The following is an 18,624-nucleotide window of genomic DNA, read 5'->3' on the forward strand; positions in this document are numbered from 1 at the left end:
CACTACAAGGTAAAACCAGGCAGGATATGGAAACATAGTTATTACAGAAATGTGAATTAAAACAACAATGAAGCACTGTGATATAGCTATGAAATGAGCATATTAAAAAAAACAAACAAAAATAAAAAATAAAAAATAAAAAAAAAATCACCCAATGCTGACATATTGGTGAAACAGATTGCTGGTGACATTGTTAATGGGTCCAACTTTTTTGGGGGTAGAAGGGGACAACAGAGCAATATATTTCAAGAGATAGAAATATTCATGCTCTTTGACCTCCATCAATCCTACTTTGCAGACCTAAGCTAAAGAAAAGGATGCTAAAGAAGAAAAAAAGCCACATGCATAAAGATACCCTTTACATCATAAATTGTAACTATGAAAAAACTGGAAATAGCCCAATTATCCTACAGTGGGGGATGGTAAAGGAAATTATATTCACTAACAGATGGAAATTATGATGGAAACTATTTAGTAAAAGGAAATGCTTATAACTTGATGCTCAGGAGAGCACAAAACTGTACTGCGAATATACTATAAAAATCACAAAAATGTTTGAAGTAAGGATGTGTAAGGGAACACAGAGAAAGGAAAATCACTACTTTTTAGGGCATTATTTTTATTAGAGTGTTGTTGATCTGATAAAAATCTAGAGAAAATGCTACCCTTCCTTCAAAACCCCTGGTTTTACCTTCTTCCTACCTGGTGGTGGTCCTTGAGTATAACTATATCCTAGATTTAGCTCCTTCTGGACCAGAAACTCTCCAAGAGCAAGAACTGTGTTTTACTTTTCTTTGTCTCACCTGAGTGCTTGTATTTGCCTGGCACATAGTAAATGTGCAATAAATATGTTTTAAAGTTAATTCAAGGATTATATTATGCTTAAAAGTAAAACTCAACAGATCATTTTCTCTACTCTCCTGTCTCCTGGCAAACGGCACACAACTCAGAGAAATTATATTATTTTTTTTTTATTTTTTTTTTATTTTTTATTTTTTTTTTTTAGAAATTATATTATTTTTAAAGGCTTTGTGGGAAGGAAAATCCACCATTAAAAGAGTTAGCATATTATATCTGGAGTGACACCAATGCAGAAATGCAGGCAACATTTGGAAATCTGAGGCTCTCAAGAAGTATTTACCTTTGCCTCTTTCTTTAAAAAAAAAGCTGGGGGGTGGGGAAGGGGATGGGGAAGAGCATAGGGAGAGCAAGAATCTCAGGCAGGCTATATCACCAGCTCTGAGCCTGAGGAGAGGATGGATTTCAAGACCCTGAGATCATGACCTGGCTTAACTGATAGAGCCACCCCGGTGCACCTACCTTTGCCTCTTAAGACAACAAGATGTTTAACAATTGAAGTCATGCTGAGATTTGCACCTCTGGGCCCACTGGATCTGGGCCAGAAGGAAGACTAAGTTATTTATTTATTTTTTAAAGATTTTATTTATTTATTCATGAGAGACCGAGAGAGAGAGAGAGAGAGAGAGAGAGAGAGACAGGCAGTGACACAGGCAGAGGGAGAAGCAGGCTCCATGCAGGGAGTCCGATGTGGGACTCGATCCCAGGACCCCGGGACCAGGCCCCGGACTGAAGACCGTGCCAAACCGCTGAGCCACTGGGGCTGCCCCAGTTTAAGTTATTTAAACAGGGTTTACTGCATGCCTGGCCCACAATGCACAACACCTTAGGCTCCCATTTTACAGATAAAAACTTGACATTCAGGGACACCTGAGTGGCTCAGTGGTTGAGCGTCTGTCTGCCTTCAGCTCAGGGCGTGATCCCAGGGGCCTGGGATCGAGTTCCACATCGGGCTCCCCACAGGGAGGAGCCTGCTTCTCCCTCTGCCTATGTCTCTGCCTCTCTCTGTGTGTCCCTCATGAATAAATAAATAAAATCTTTAAAAAATAAAAAAATAAAAACTTGACATTCAGAGGTATTCTATTACTCACCCAAGTTCAAACGGCTAGTGAGGGGGCGAGGCAGGACTCCACAGCCACCAACAGGCCTTAACTAACTTCTCTTTTTGGGGTGCCTTACAAACTGCTCGAAACAGCCCCATCTTGGCTGTTGGTCCGGTGGGTGATGTCTCAGGATCTTCCTTTTGCTTCTCTTTCTCTTTCTTCTCATTTTTAGAAGGCCAGCTAATGTTTTGCAGGATCATGGCAGGAAGGAAGCGAGCAGATTCTTGAGGGCGCAGGGCTCGCCCTTCTGGCGCCTCCAAGTCAGACCATTTGCACCTGCCTTACGCACCTGCCTTACTCTAGCTTGTTTTCAGCCTGGCTCCAGGCCCCTGATTCTGCTCCATACTCTGTGAATTGCTGGGGCCATTGGTCATTTCTCCTCAAGAAAATCACCTACTTCCTTCTACCAGTGACTTTTCCTGATGCCTGAGTGTGTCCATCATTTCCAGGACACTTTTTCTTTCACTGAATACAGTCTTACAGACTGAGAAGACAGTTTGGAGATGAAAACAGGAGCCATTCCAGAACGGTTTTCCCCCAAATTAATTTTCTTTTCCCCTGGAATTACCAATGTAACAATCCCATGTAACAAATACTCAGCTGCACTCAGGTGGAGACAGAACCCTTGCACCTGCTGTCCTGCTGGAGCTGTCTTCCCCTTGCTCACTTACACTCCTCTTAGCTTTATTTTGTGCCCTTCCTAAAATGCAGATTTCCACAGGAACTAAAAACGAGTGTAGCAAATAGATGGAGCTTGGTAAGTTCCAAACTATGAAATCCCACCCGTTCTCATTGTCTGGGGCTTACGTAGTTAAATATTAAGTGGTAGCAGATGCTCCTGCCAGGGACTCAATTTGCAGGCCTGAATTTCATCATTCTCGCTTAAAAAGACACTCTTTTATTTTTTCATTAAAAAAAGAATATTATTTTTTAAAAAATTATCTAGGTTTAAATAGGATTAAAACTTCTGCATTTGGATAGTTCAATGGTAGATGCTTTTTCTTTTAACCAGTTAAGGGAAATGGTGGAAATTCAGATTACACTTTCCAGGTTCGCCCTGTATCATGTGTATTTCAAATGAGCAAATGAATATTTTAATACATGTGTGGTGAATGAAAAATCCAGCCATAGATTCTTTGTAGCTTCTCCCACCAAGAGGCAGAGTCTATTTTCCTATCTTTTCATCAGGTCAATGACCTGCTTTGGCCAATATTAGGTGGCTAAGCTGGCATCCCATGAGTTCAGGGCCTAGACCTCAAAAGGACTTACAGCTTCTGCCTTTGTCACTCAGAATGCCCTGGGACTGCCACAAAAGGAAGCTAGTCTGCCCTACTGGAGGGTGAGAGGCCACCTGGAGGACAGCCCAGAACTGCTGCCAGACGTCAGTGAGGCTTTTTGAACCTTCCAGTTCAATTGAGCTCCAGCTGGAAGCAGCTGCTTGCATAAGCCCAGGTGAGACCAGTAAAACCCAACCAGCCCACAAAATTAGGAGAAATAAATTAATTTGTTTGAAGTCATTAAGTCCTGGGAGTGGTTATGTAGCATTTGATAAGTGAAACATTGTGGCATCCCCAAGTCACTGTGAGTGTGTATATACAATCCACATACCTGTATTTTAAAGGAAAAGTAGTTTAAAGGCAATCCTTTCTTTGGAAGTTCCCCCATATTAGCAATGGGCTTCTTAGGGAATAAATAGAGGATAACCTAGGAATTTGCACTAACAATATTAAGCAACCAAAACACATATACACCAAAAATACATGCTGCCTCTACCAACATCTCACTAGTCTGTGAAAAGTATGCATTTTAAGCACTTATATTATAAAATATTTCTGGTCCAGACAAAGGACAGAAAGTAAATACCAAACAATGCATAACGCCACCTAGCTAAAGAAAGACTATTAGGGGCACTTCCCAGTCACATTCTCCTTCCGCTCTCCCTAGAGGCGAAAGCATCCCTAATTGGTATTTATCATTCCCATGCATGCCTATATGTAATATATTGCTTTGCAGTTTTACAATTTTTTGTACAGCCAATTATCTGTAAGCATCTACAACAATGTCAGGTTCTTGAGCTTTATCCACGTTGGTGCAGGTGGAAAAACATTGGACTCTACTCTTGGAAAAGTATAACATGTTCACCCAATGGGAGCCCAGCATGGGAATTGGGAACCCCCCCCCACCGAAGGGGACAGTGGTATCATTATGTCCTATTTCACACTCCGTGGGACACAAAGTCACCTGCTTTTTTCCCTCTGTCTCCCCTCCTCCCCCTTCCTCTAGGGTAAGTATGTTAAGTGCACGTACACCAAGTGATTCTAACTGAATATCAGATGAATGCAAAGCAGAAGGCAGGGTCTATACTCTTGTCCAACAGATATGTAATGTGAACCACAGATGTCATTTTAAATCTTCTAGTAACCACATTTTAAAAAGTAAAAACACATCCATAAATTTTAGTAGTACACTAAATAATATCTGATATAGCTAAAATGTTATTTCAATATGCAATCAGCATGAAAATTATTAAGTACTTTTTCATACCAACTATTCAAATTCTGATGTGTATTTTACAGTTTTAGCACGTTAATTTATAGTAGCTGCATTTCAAGAGCTCAGTCGCTACATGTGGCTAATTGCTACTTTTACTTTTATTTATTTATTTTAAGATTATTTTTTTTTATTCATAGAGACACACAGAGAGAGGCAGAGACACAGGCAGAGGGAGAGGGAGAAGCAGGCTCCATGCAGGGAGCCCGACATGGGACTCGATCCCGAGTCTCCAGGATCACACCCCGGGCTGCAGGCAGCACTAAACCGCTGAGCCAGTGGGGCTGCCCTAGTTGCTACTTTTATTAGCACAGATGTATATTTAAAATCTGACCCAGGGGCACCTGGGTGGCTCAGCCGGTTGAGCATCTAACTCTTAATTTCAGCTCAGGTAATGAACTCAGGGTCAAGAGATGGAGCTCAGAGCTGGATCCGCACTCAGCCGGGAGTCTGCTTGAGATTCTCTCTCCCTTTCCCTCTGCCCCTCCCCCTGCTCTCACACATGTGCACTCTCTCAAGAAATAAAATCTTCTAAAAAATAATAATAAATAAAATAAAATCTGGCATGAAAACACATGCTTGAGTAATCCTCAGTGTCAATCCTCATATTAACGAATGGATACCGTGAAGGTGTTCACATCTTTCCATGAGGCTAGAGGAAGTCTTTGCACAGGGGGCTTCAGGGATGCTGGGATGGTGCAGGCGAAGCAGCGCCAAGTAGTTTGGGAGGCCTGGTGGGAGGCTGCAGCACTGTACTCCCCTCACATAATCTTAAAGGTGAAGGTGACTTGACCTCCTAACCTTTTGGGGCCTCAGTGTCCTGCTCCATAAAATGGAGAGTGGACTGGGAGTGTTTTAAGGCTTTTGTAGCATGATGATCCTGAGTTTTCCATTTCCCACGGCCTGTCTGCCTTGGGATAAGGACCATGATGGTCCTGTGCCAAAGGGATGGGCTATTTGTCTTTCCAACACAGAGCACCATGAGAAAGGGACTCCTGAGTGTCCCAGGGAGCCAACACATAAACCTCTGTTCCTTTAGGAAGACCATGATTCCGCCCGAGGCCAGGCTGGCACCACAGAAGTCCGCAGTCAGAAAGAACCACAAACCATCCCCTGGGTGGCATGGTCCAGGCGGCACTTTATTTAGAGGAATCCACACAGAGATGCTACAGTTTGGTTTGGGCATATGATTATATGGTTTTGATGTGAATTGGCTTACGGGAAGTCAAAAGTACTGGCTGCAAAAGTACTGGCTCACATCACATTTACTGTGCCCTGCCTCAGTTTCCCTTTTTCTCAAATTGGCAGTAGAGCTGTTACTTATATTACAGGCATGCTGGTTCTTTCCTGGTCCCCAAATCCCTCTTTAAAGAAATACAAGTCTTGGGGCACCTGGGTGGCTCAGTCAACTAAGTGCCCGACTCTTGGTTTCTGTTCAGGTCATGATCTCTGGTCATGAGATCCAGCCCCACATGGGGTGTCCTGCTCAGTGGGGAGTCTCCTGGAGATTCTCTCTCTCCCTCTCCCTCTGCTCTTCCAATCCCTTCAACTTGCGCATGTGCACTCTCTCTCTCTCTCAATCAATAAGAAATACAAGTCTTTACATAAATCCTACCTAAATTCAAGTTTTGAGTAACTTTGGGCTGAAGCCAGATGTGAAGTCAGGGGAGATCGCAAGCTTCATCCTTTTTTTCCTTGAAATCCGGTGGTTCTAAGGAGGACAGGTGGCCATACCGAGCCGGGGGAGTGGAGGAAAAGGAAGAAAGGTGGTCACTTTCACTTTGTTCATCAAGCCTTTAGGGACAGTGAGGTGGGAATCCAAGCTGTTAGCATTTTCCAAGGTCCCTTTTGAGGTGGGTGCTAAAGGGACAGACTCTGTCATTCCTCTCTGATTAGGGGTGGGAAGGAAAAGGAAGGCTTCGTTTCTAATGTAAATTTCTATCAACAGTCAAGAGGGCCACTGGTTAGTGCATTCTGATTCTGGGCAAATTGTCATTAGACATAAATCTAAAGTTAATGCGGTGCTACCTCTTCCCCTTCCTTATCTCTTTAAAGAGATGCATCACCACTCAAATATTGCAGTCTCATTCAGAAATTACCTTCTCTCCAAGAGCTCATTCGTCCTGGAAAGTCTTTGGTTTGATCCTCTCAGGGTTGTGACATTTATTTTCAGATATGATTTTACATTTCAAAAGTAATTTAGAATGTAATTTAAAAAGTTATACATGGGGATCCCTGGGTGGCGCAGTGGTTTAGCGCCTGCCTTTGGCCCAGGGCACGATCCTGGAGACCCGGGATCGAATCCCACGTCGGGCTCCCGGTGCATGGAGCCTGCTTCTCCCTCTGCCTATGTCTCTGCCCCTCTCTCTCTCTGTGTGACTATCATAAATAAATTTAAAAAAAAAAGTTATACATGGAGACAAATACATACACAGATACATATATACACATGCATAAAAATCTGGTAAAAATATTATGAAAGAGTATTCAACAAAAATTTGTGTATTATTTCAAAGCTGTTCTATGCATAAAAAGTATTTTTTTCTAAAGTATTTTTTTCAGGGCACCTGGCTGGCTCAGTTGGTAGAGCGTGAGATCCTTGATCTCAGGATTATGAGTTCAAGCCCCACACTGGGTATAGAGATCACTTAAAACTAAAATCTTGGGACATCTGGGTGGCTCAGTGGTTGAGCACCTGCCTTTGGCCCAGGGTGTGATCCTGGAGTCCCAGGATCGAGTCCCACATCGGGCTCCCTGTGTGGAACCTACTTATCTCTCTACTTCTCTCTCTGTGTGTCTCTCATGAGTAAATAAATAAAATCTTAAAAAAAATAAAATCTTACAAAAAATTTTTTCAGGCATTACAAAAAGATACACTATTTAATTTTAAAGCTACTTTAACTCAAGACAAAGTAGAAAGGCAGAAACCTGTGGATTTAAAAAGCAGAAGAAAAAAAAAGCTTGGGCTATAATTGTTTTAAATGATGTGTTGATGTGTTGAGTTTAAAAATATTTTGATGTGTTCCAATGCATGGAAAACAAGATGCTGTGAATCATTGACTGTCCTGAATAAACTGTCCAACGTGATTATATATTTTTGTGTTCACTTGGCAAGGTCACTTTGATGAGTTTACATAATAATATACAGAAAACAGAAAGCTACCAAATAAACTAGGGAGGGAGGGAGGGGCAGGAGCAGAATCACCACTTAGAGAAGAGGTGGTGACAAGTAAAAAGAGACAAGACAGGTAGATAACGAAGCTCCAGGCTGGGGCTTTCCTGTAGAGTTTTCTGCAGTGATGGAGAGGATCACGTTCGCGCTGAATGCAGCGGCCACTGGTGCCACTGAGCACCTGAAATGTGACGTACTCAATTTTTCATTTCATTTAGTTTTAATTCATTTGAATTTATTTTTTTATTATTATTATTTTTAGTTCATTTGAATTTAAATAGTCACATGGGTTGGCTATTTTGGCTACCGACAAATAGAAGAAGCAAAGGAAAGAGATGGGAAGAATAAACACAAATTTTGATACACCACTAGGTGTCACCATTAACCAAAATGAGTTTTTATTTATTATTACTATTATTTTTAACCTGCAACATTAGGTCAAAGTTCTTTTTTTCTCTGAATCTCTATCTGATGTACACAATTTATTTGGTCGTTTTCTCGCTTTTTCGCACCAAAAGCAAAGTGGTTTGTGCTGTGGGACCCCACTAACCAGGGATACTCATTCTAATTTGATTAATTTTTCCTTCCAGTTAAAACTCTGCTAAATGCCACACACACGATGTGTATGTGTGCACACATGCTCACTCGCTTGCTCATTCATTCACTAAACACTCACTATGTGTCAGGCCCGGGCCTAATGTACAGCTGTGTATGTTGTGTACTATGCAACCTGGGGGCACTATTGACATTGACCTCGATGTGAATGGTGCTGCCTCAAGATGTTCAGCTCAGTGGCTCTGCAAGAGTCTGTTTTGTACCATGGGGACAAAAACATGATTCTTGCTTTTTCCTTCCTTACTGTTTTCTCTCTTAGGATAGATTGTTAGTTCTCAGGATAGATTATTAATCTAAAATCTTCTTTGTGTTAAAAATAGACTTGCCCTACGACCCAGCAATTGCACTATTGGGGATTTACCCCAAAGATTCAGATGCAATGAAACGCCGGGACACCTGCACCCCGATGTTTATAGCAGCAATGTCCACAATAGCCAAACTGTGGAAGGAGCCTCGGTGTCCATCGAAAGATGAATGGATAAAGAAGATGTGGTCTCTGTATACAATGGAATATTCCTCAGCCATTAGAAATGACAAATACCCACCATTTGCTTCCATGTGGATGGACCTGGAGGGTATTATTCTGAGTGAAGTAAGTTAATCGGAGAAGGACAAACATTGTATGTTCTCATTCATTTGGGGAATATAAATAATAGTGAAAGGGAATATAAGGGAAGGGAGAAGAAATGCGTGGGAAATATCAGAAAGGGAGACAGAACATAAAGACTCCTAACTCTGGGAAACGAACTAGGGGTGGTGGAAGGGGAGGAGGGCAGGGGGTGGGGGTGAATGGGTGACGGGCACTGAGGGGGGCACTTGACAGGATGAGCACTGGGTGTTATTCTGTATGTTGGTAAATTGAACACCAATAAAAAATAAATGTATTAAAAATAAATAAATAAATAATTTAAAAATTGGACATAACCAGTAAAAAATAAATAAATAAAAAATAAAAAAATAAAATCTTTGTAACTAGAAATGTCTGTGCCCTATATAAAATTTGAGAGATATACATACCACATGCAGCTTTCACCTTCTATCCTCATAAGAATTAAGCTTTCATTCCCTTTCAGGAAAGTAATACTCTGTACTGAGCATATTATGAATAAAGCGATGTACTAAGCCAACTAGAAAAATAAAGTCATGGCCTTTGCTCTTGAGGAATTCAAGAAGAGGCTTGATCGTACCTAAGATACCTAAGTTTTGCATATCTCAACCTGAGCATTGACTAGAAAAGGAGCAACAGCAATCAAACATGAGCCTGGGGATGGAGACCTCTAGAGTCTAACCTGAATAGGCTTTCTTGGGGAATGTATTAGTTAGGTCTTGCTGTGTCACAAGCCACTGGCTTCAAACAACAAACATTTATTATTTCTCATGATTCTGTGAGTCATTTGGACAGTTCTGATCTAGCTGATGTGATGGATCTCTGAGGTCAGTAGGTGGCTCCTCTGGGGTTGGCTGGCCTCACTCATCTACCTGGAGATTGATAGGCTTGTTTGTTGAGGAGGACTCTGCTGGGATGGCTTGTCTCTGCTCCATATGCTGTCTCAACCTCAAGCCCAGGCTTTGGACGGCGATCTCATCATGGCGTTCTTGGGGTACCAAAGGGCATATGGGAGGGCAAGCTTCAACATGCAATCACTTTAAAATTTCTGCTGGGTCATATTTGCTCTTGTCTCTGGCTAAAGCAAGTTACATGGCCATGCCTGGAGTCAGTGTGAAAGGTATTACCCAACGGTGTGGATTCAGGGAGGTGTGAACCAATTGAGGGCCACTGCTGCAACAATCTATGAAAGAAAATTAACTTAATTAATTCCTTATCTCAGTTTTTATAGAATAATGATATATTTTATAATATATGTAAATATAATACCAGTATCATAATTTTATATATAAAATATATAATAATGATATATCTCTCAGCTTTTATATAGAGATAGATAATAATACCTTCTTTATCTGTTGCCCAGACATGCAAAAAGAATAAACACACAGACAAAACTGCTATGTATCACTCAAAGGAAAGCAACAATATAAACGTTACTAATTTTACTTTGGTTTCTTCATTTACCTTTCCCACATCTCCTCTACAACATGACAAATCTCTCCCATTTACTGGAAATTTCTATTGAAAGCAAAGGTAATATTTCAAAAGAAATTTCCATTTATCTTACAATCTTTACCTGTAAATAGGTTCACCTCAAGAGCTGTGTGTAGTGTACGAAACAAGTAGGAGTACCATTCAGGAGCAGAGACCCAGGAATGCCTGGCCACATGCTAACTTCCACAATTGCCCCAAATATTAGACTTTACAGGTACAATTTGTTGTTGTTATTTGTCTGTTTGTTTTGTTTTGTTTGAGATAGAGCATGCACAAGTTAGGGGAGGAGCAGAGGGAGAGGGAGAGAGACAGTCTTCAAGCAGGCTCCATGCTGAGGTTATGCAGGGCTTGATCCCTCAACCCTGAGATCACGACCTGAGCCAAAATAGTCAGACTGAGCCTACCAGGCACCCCAGGTAAATTTGTTCTAAGTAGTTGCTCTGCACCACATAGATTGAACACCTGTTACTACATCACCCAAAGGGTTTATCACATAATAATGAGAATGACAAGGTGTTTACAATGTCTGTTCTTGTTCCTATTTGTATATTGCTGAGTATTACTGCAGATAACAACACCTCTGCAAATCCACACTCGATCCTGCTGGAATGAAGATGAGGCAAGAGCATTACTTCATCTTTCCTAATGACTTATTTTTCCTATAATTTGTGATCCCCATCCTTTAAGTTGATGAATAAGCATTTTTTTAAAGATTTTATTTATTTATTCGTGATAGACACGGGGGTGGGGGGGCAGAGGAGCCATGCCAGGAGCCTGACGTGGGACTCGATCCCAGGACTCCAGGATCATGCCTTGTGCCAAAGGCAGGCGCTGAACCGCTGAGCCACCCAGGGATTCCCCCTGATGAATAAGCATTTATTGAGCATTTACTATGTGGGAAGAATTGCCGCAGAGATAGAGATGAATAAAACACAGTCCTTATCCTCCTGGAGGTCTCTATCTAATGGGACGGTGGGATAACTAACAACAAATTGTAAGGCAAATCTGACAGATGAACGCTCTGGGAAGAATGGGGGAAGGAATGATTTATACCAATGAGATAAACTTGTGAAGACATAAGACTGATGACTTTTGTTCTGAGCCTTGATGAATGTTTAAGCTTTCTCGCTATGTAAAAAGAGAGAAAATTCCATGCCCAGGGAACTGTATGGTAAAAAGATAAGGTTTATTTTTTTAAAAGATTATTTATTTATTTATTCATGAGAGACACAGAGAGAGGCAGAGACACAGGCAGAGGGAGAAGCAGGCTCCCTGTGGGGAGCCCAATGCGGACTCGATCCCAGGACCCTGGGATCACACCCTGAGTCAAAGACAAAGGCTCAACCACCGAGCCCTCCAGGCATCCTAGAAGATAAGGTTTAATGGACACACATTCAGGAACAGATCACCCAGGATGGTCTGAGTGTGGGGTTTGCTGTGGTAGGTGGAAGAGGAAGTGAGGCCAACTTGTCAAGCCCTTGAATGCTCTTATTAAAGAGTTTATAATGAGGGCCTTCAATGGTCTATGACTAAAGCATTCTCAAGAATGATAATTATTTTAGAAATGTCACTCTGGCTTCTGGATCCTGACAAAATGGCAATCCATTATAGGCTACAGGCTATCTTCCTCAACCCAGCTCTGGAAGTGCCTCAGAGACGGGATGGTTGGTGAATCTGAGTTTCTTTTTTTAATTTTTTTTTTAAATTTTGGGGGCATTTATTGACAAAATAATTTTTTTGCATGATGGAATGCTTTTTTAATTTAAATTCAATTTGCCAACATATAGTATAGCACCCAGTGCTTATCACATCACGTGCCCTCCTTAATGCCCATTTCTAATTTAATAACTGTGAGAAGCTTCGAGAAGACAGCAAATAATTGGATCCCAGGGGATGTGCGTGGGTGACTATAGTCTACAGGGGAAGGGGAAAGGTGCCGCAGGTGGGGAAGCTTTTATCTTGGGCCCTTCCTCTCCTTCATATTTCCATGGACAAATTATGGTTTATCCCAATTCCACTACAAGACAAAATAGAATCACTAGTCCTACACCAGTAGGAAATAGAGCTTGTGGCTACATGAAGGTAGGCTTAATTCCTGGGGATAGGAAGGAGATAACAGGTGCAGGTAGATCCACCTTCTGAGAACAGGAACTGCTACTTCTCCACAGAGTACTGGAGGTCTTGGCTGACATGTTAAGATGTGAAAAAGAAGTAATCGGTGTAAGGATTTAAAAGGAAGTGTTGGGTGTCTGATTGGCTCAGTCGGTAGAGCATGTGACCCTTGATCTTAGGGTCATGGTTTCAAGTCCCATGTTGGGTGTAGAGCATACTTAAAAAAGTAAAGAAAAGACAGGAAGTGACAGAACTGTCAGTATTTACGGGTGATCTGATTATCTCCATAGAAAACCCCACAGAATTAATGGAATCCTGGCAAGGATGTCAGGAAGAAGATCTTATAAAAATCAGTAGCATTCTTCTATACTAGCAATATTTAGCCAAAAGACATAATAGAAAATAAGATACCTTTCGTGAGAGCAACAAAAGCATAAAGTACCCAAAAATTAACTTAAAAGCTCAAAATGATTTTTGGAGAAAAAACATAAAACTATTATGGGACATAGTATAAGACTTGAATAAGCAGAGAGAGACGCCATAGTGATGGACAAGACTCCCTAACACGTAAAGATACCAATTCTCCCAAAGTCAGTCTGAAAATTTAAGGCAATTTCAATACATTACCACAATTTTTTTGGTGGAATGAAAAGGCCTAATTGGAAATTTATATGGAAGAATAAAATTGAAGTCCATAATTAGTTAATTTTGAGAAAGGAGCAAAGAGAAGGGACTCTCCCCACTACACTTCAGTGCCATGTAATAAACACTGTGGGGCAGAAACATGCTACTAGACCAAGGGCTACAAAGTGCCCATAAATGGATATATGTGCATTTATGCTCCTGGGATGAGTGTACCTGATGTTTGGGGGAAAGGCACTACAAATCAATGGGGAAAGGATAAGTTGCTTAGTAGACAGTACAGGAAAACTGACCACTACATGGAGAAAAATGCAGTTGAATCCTTGACAGCCATAAACAAAGGTGAACTTCAGATGCCTTAAAGATATGAACGTGAAAGGCAACCATACAAAAAACACATAGAAATATATATAGAAGACTATCCTTATGACTTAAAGTGGGGGCGGAATTCTTTTAAAAACAAGACCTATGGGGCGCCTGAGTGGCTCAGTGGTTGGGCATCTCTGCCTGCGGCTCAGGGTGTGATCCCAGGGTCTGGGATTGAGTCTCACATCAGGCTCCCCGCAGGGAGTCTGCTTCTCCCTCTGCCTGTGTTTCTGCCTCTATGTCTTTCATGAATAAATAAATAAAATCTTAAAAAAAAAAAAAAAAAAACAGGAACCATGCGAAACTAACATAGTGTATTTTATAAGTTCACATACATATCCAAGAACATATTATCAAAAACACAAGAGTGAAGGCCTGCGGGAAGGAGGGAAATGGAAGTATCAGGATGAAGAGAGGAAAAAAAGCAAATGAACAAAAGAAAAGAGCAGCTCCTTACACAGCAGGATGGTGAGTGGGACATAAATCACACTGGCTGTGTTGCGGTCAGAAAGGGCAGGGAGAAACAGAAAGGCTGTCACTTGCAGGGTGGATGGCGAGAAGCTTGGGAGCAACACTGGTGGGGAGGGCAGTGGTCAGGACAAGAACAGGGGCAATGGAAATAAAACCAAACCAACCATTGGTGTTGATAAGCATCTGCTGCGTCCCAGGTGCTATCAGGTTCTTTCATTCTGTTTGGGATCCTGAAGCTCCCTGAAGGAGGAAACCTGTAGAATGGCTGATGCACTGAATGTGGGGTGGAGTCCAAGGTGACCCCCGAAGCTTCTAACTTGGGCCCCTGGGAGGATGATGGCACCATGAACCAAACTAAGAAATAAGTGAGATGGGAACACACACACACAATCCTGGCTTGGGATGTTCCAATCCATCACTTTGACAATCAAGATTCGGAAAAGGCCATCCTACTCGGGTGGAACAGAAGTGACATTCACCGTGCTCCTAATAATGATTGGTATTTTCATAACAACAACAAAAAATTTGAGCGCTTATTGCATAGTAGATACCATGCTTGAGCTGTTTGCACCATTAGCTCATTCACAAGCTTCTAAATACTATTTTTTTAATTAATTTATTTATTTATTTGAGAGAGAGAGCACGTGTGAGTGCAAGGAGGGAGAGAGGGAGAGACAGAATCTCAAGGAGACTCCCCACTGCGCTTGGAGCCCATCACAGGGCTTGATCTCATGAACCTGAGATGGTGACCTGAGCCAAAACCAAGAGTCAGATGCTCAACTGACTGAGCCACCCAGATGCCCCTAAAATATTATTATTATTTCCATTTATTGATTTGGAAACTGAAGCCTAGGAAGGTACCTGCCTACGGTCCCAAGGTCACAGGGCTTCTGTGAACCCACGTCTTCTGATTCCTTAGCCCAATCATGTATCAGAGACCATGCCACAGGCTTACTCTTCATGTAATTCTCACAAGTTTCCTATGAGATTAGTCTCTTCATTTTACAAATGAGGCAAGTGAGCCTCAGAGCCCTTCGATGCCCGCTCCAACGTCTGTCTGCTAGAAGCGGCAGGATGTGATTAACACCCAAGGGTTATGCTCTTTTCACATACACAGCTGCACATCTGTCCGTGCAACCACTCAACGTACTCCTCATGCTACTGATTTAAACCCCACCAGAGATCAGAGGAGCCGAGAGAGACGGATTAACCAATTGCATTGCGTGGGCCTTGTTTGGAGTACAAATCAAACAAGCGGTTAGTCCAACCACTGAGAGGACAGCTGGGCAAACATGATATTAAGGAATTACTATACATTTTTGTGAGTGGTAGTAACACTGTGATTATGTTTTAAATAAGGGGGTCCTTTTTGAGAGAGAAATATGTACAGAGGAAATAATACAGTGGTTGGATCTGCACCACCGAAATCATTCAGGAACTTGTCAGAAATGCAGATTCTCAGTCCCGCTTCCAGACCTGCTGAATCAGAAACCCGGGGTGGGGTCCAGCAATCTGTGTTTGAACAAGCCCCCTAGGGGGTTTTGATGCTCAGTCAAATTTGAGAACCACTGAAAGAATGTTATCTTGAATTTGTTTTGAACTAGCCCCTGGGGAAAGGGTGAGGAGTTGGTGAGGGTCTAGAATAAGCAAGATTGGTTATGAGTTGCCAGTTGAAGCTGGCTGATGGGTGCACGGGAGTTCATTATAAGTATACTCTGTTTTTTTTTTTTAAATATATTTTATTTATTTATTTATTTATGAGAGACACAGAAAGAGAGGCAGAGACACAGGCAGAGGGGGAAGCAGGCTCCCTGTGGAGAGCCCCATGTGGGACTTGATCCCAGGACCCCGGGATCACGCCCTGAGCCAAGCAGTACAAAGTTTTCAAAAATCTGAACCGTTTTGTCTTCAGTGCCCCCCAGCCCCAACTGTTCTCTCCCAATTCCTGTTGGTCCATTTTCTCCAGGTCTCTTCTATCTGGAACCTTCCCTCCTGGCTTCAGAAATGGCAGCTCTTCTGATTCTCATTTGCCTCAAGCTTTCCAAATCTTTGAGGCACCCTCAGCTCTTGCCCTGTCTCCTTGTCTCCCCTGCTGACGTTTCTAAGTGACCCATCTCTTATCCACTGTCATTTCTCTCCTACCAGCGTTCTTTCTCTTGGCTTGCTCTGTGTGTTTGCAGAACCGGATTTCTCAGAGGCACGGACCACCTGTCATCCAAGACTTTTTCTCAGCACTTGCCACTTGGGATCCTTCTGCTGCTTTTGTTGGCATTGTTGGCTCTCCTTGGATAGTGTGACAAAGAACCACAGGCTCAACATGGTGTCACTGAGGCCAAGTCTTGAAACAGGGACTTAACACCTAACCTAACTGTAGTCTCAACCCTCCCTAGAAAGGTAGTCTGTACCCGTCAGGCAGGGATATACCGATCAGGACCAATGAGGCGATCCCTCACATCACGTGGGTTCTCTCCATCCACCCCCAAAGGAAGGTGAAGTACTCTGCAGGATGAGACCCCTACATGGTCCCCTAAGGGAAAGTGCCCTCGCCTGGACCCATCCTTTCCTTTGCTATCATCTCTCTGTCCCATCCTTTTTTCCTATAAAACATTCTATTTGGTACAACTCCTCTGGGGAGCTCCCTTCCGCCTGCAAGATGGGTTGCTGCCTGAAGCCTGAGTCGCTTAATGAAGCCACTGAGATCCTCCAATGTACTCAGGTGAATTCTTGTTTTCAGCACTAGTCTATTGCTTCTTTTATTCTAAAAAACAAAAATATTTGCCTCTTTCAATGTTTTTAAAATTTAACTCATGTGACTTTCAATTTGTAACAGATTTGCTTTAAAAAAAAAAAAACCCTCAAACAATGCAGAAGTGTGTTAACAAGTGAAACTGCCACCTTGTTTCTTGGGACACCGTCTTCATAGTTTTTACTTCCCCCTGCCCTAGCTGACCCCTCTCCCAGATCTGGGTTCCTCCCTCCCCTAGCCTTGCCTTCGGTTCCCCCAGAGCAATACTTAATCTATGGAATTAGAAGCCCATTGATTCTTCAGAGTGAAAGATGGAGAAAGTTCAAGGGGGAGGAATAAATGAAATTGAGAAGAGGTAAGTGAAAGCAGAATCCGTGAGTGGGAGGAGGGTGGTTGGCAGCCTAGAAGTGGGACAAGGAATAAAACATCTGTCTTGGATGTCTGACTCTGATGACTCCTCAAACTTTTCCCTTCATTGAGCGTCCTTGGTTGTTAATCTTGGTTCTTGGGCTCTTTTAGGAGCTGGGAGGCCCAGAAGCTTCCTTAAAGGGCCTATAGATGAAACACTGAGCACTACATGAACTTAGAATGAAGACTCAATTGTCATGCACTATAGCTGCTCCTGCCCTGGGGCCATGAACTTGGACCTGTCCCAGTGGGCTCACTTCCTGGCCCGTGCTTTATATGCAGTCACTTCCCCTTGTCCCCAGAGTCATTGAGCCACTGACTTACAGACAATCTACCCATTGTCATATTTATCTGAATCCCTCGAATTGTATCTTTATTGCTCTTCTAGGAGTTTCTTGACCTTCCGGAGAAGTCCCTAAAGAAACTTGATTCCCTTGTTTTAAATTGCTAGTCTTCCCAGGTTTCAGGACTTCTTGAAACTTGTTTTAAGATGTTGTCCATGTAGGGACACCTAGGTGGCTCTGTCAGTTGAGCGACTCTTGGTTTAGCTCAGGTCATGATCTTAGGGTCATGAGCTCAAGCCCTGCATTGGGTTCCCCTCTCAGCATAGAGTCCGCTTAAGACTTTCTCCTCCCTCTGCCATCCCCTCCCCCTTGCTCTCTCTTTCTAAAATAAAAAAATAAATCTTAAAAAAAGATGTCACTGTAAAAATTAAGATTATAAAGAAATGTAGGAAAGTACTTATGACCCAATGCTAGTTTTTAATTAAAAAGTTGTATACAGGGCAGCAGGGGGGACTCAGCGGTTTAGTGCCGACTTCGGCCCAGGGTGTGATCCTGAAGACCCTGGATCAAGTCCCACGTCGGGCTTCCTGCATGGAGCCTGCTTCTCCCTCTGCCTGTCTTTGTCTCTCTCTCTCTCTCTCATGAATAAATAAATAAAATCTTAAAAGAAAAAAAGCTGTATACACAATATGGTATATTTAATGGATAGTAACTGGATAAATATTTTTTGTTGATATGGACAAGCACAAGAATGGAACGTGCAAGAAATTACTGTCAGCAAGGATGGATTTGTGGGCAATGTTTTTTCCTTTTATGAATTCCCTCTAAATAATTTTTTTTTATAAAAATCATTTGGCCAAGATGTTTCCTTGTTCTAGTTCAATGTTGACAAGTTCTGTTTCCAGTGTTGGCTGGGCCTGCTTTGTCCATCATCAGACTCTGTTGAATCTTCACAAAATCACCATGTTGCTCATAACCCAGGTGGAAGACCACAGGTAATGGTGACTTCCCTGGGCTTCTCCTTTAGTCTGGACAATGGCTACAAGTTAGCACTGTTCTTCCATAACTGTTTTTGGCCTTCTTCCCCATTTCCCTTCTGTGGCCAGCTAGTTATGAGGTCTATTATGATGCTATTTCTCTTATTCACAATCTCTGGACTGATTTTTTTCCTTTGAATTGTGTTAACATGTTTT

At 42.2% G+C, this 18,624-nt stretch overlaps 1 long non-coding RNA gene across 1 annotated transcript in view; it reads left to right on the forward strand.

Annotated features, from left to right (window-relative positions):
- LOC121481786 overlaps positions 1 to 8,672 on the forward strand; it is a 98,519-nt gene extending 89,847 nt beyond the window's left edge. The window contains exons 2-3 of the long non-coding RNA XR_005985413.1: positions 3,253 to 3,413; positions 8,619 to 8,672. This is a non-coding gene — a long non-coding RNA (uncharacterized LOC121481786). The remainder of the gene's footprint in view (positions 1 to 3,252; positions 3,414 to 8,618) is intronic.
- Positions 8,673 to 18,624: the final 9,952 nt, after the last annotated feature.

This window comes from Vulpes lagopus, chromosome 2 (assembly GCF_018345385.1).
Source record: "Vulpes lagopus strain Blue_001 chromosome 2, ASM1834538v1, whole genome shotgun sequence".
Classification (NCBI taxonomy): Eukaryota; Metazoa; Chordata; class Mammalia; order Carnivora; family Canidae; genus Vulpes; species Vulpes lagopus.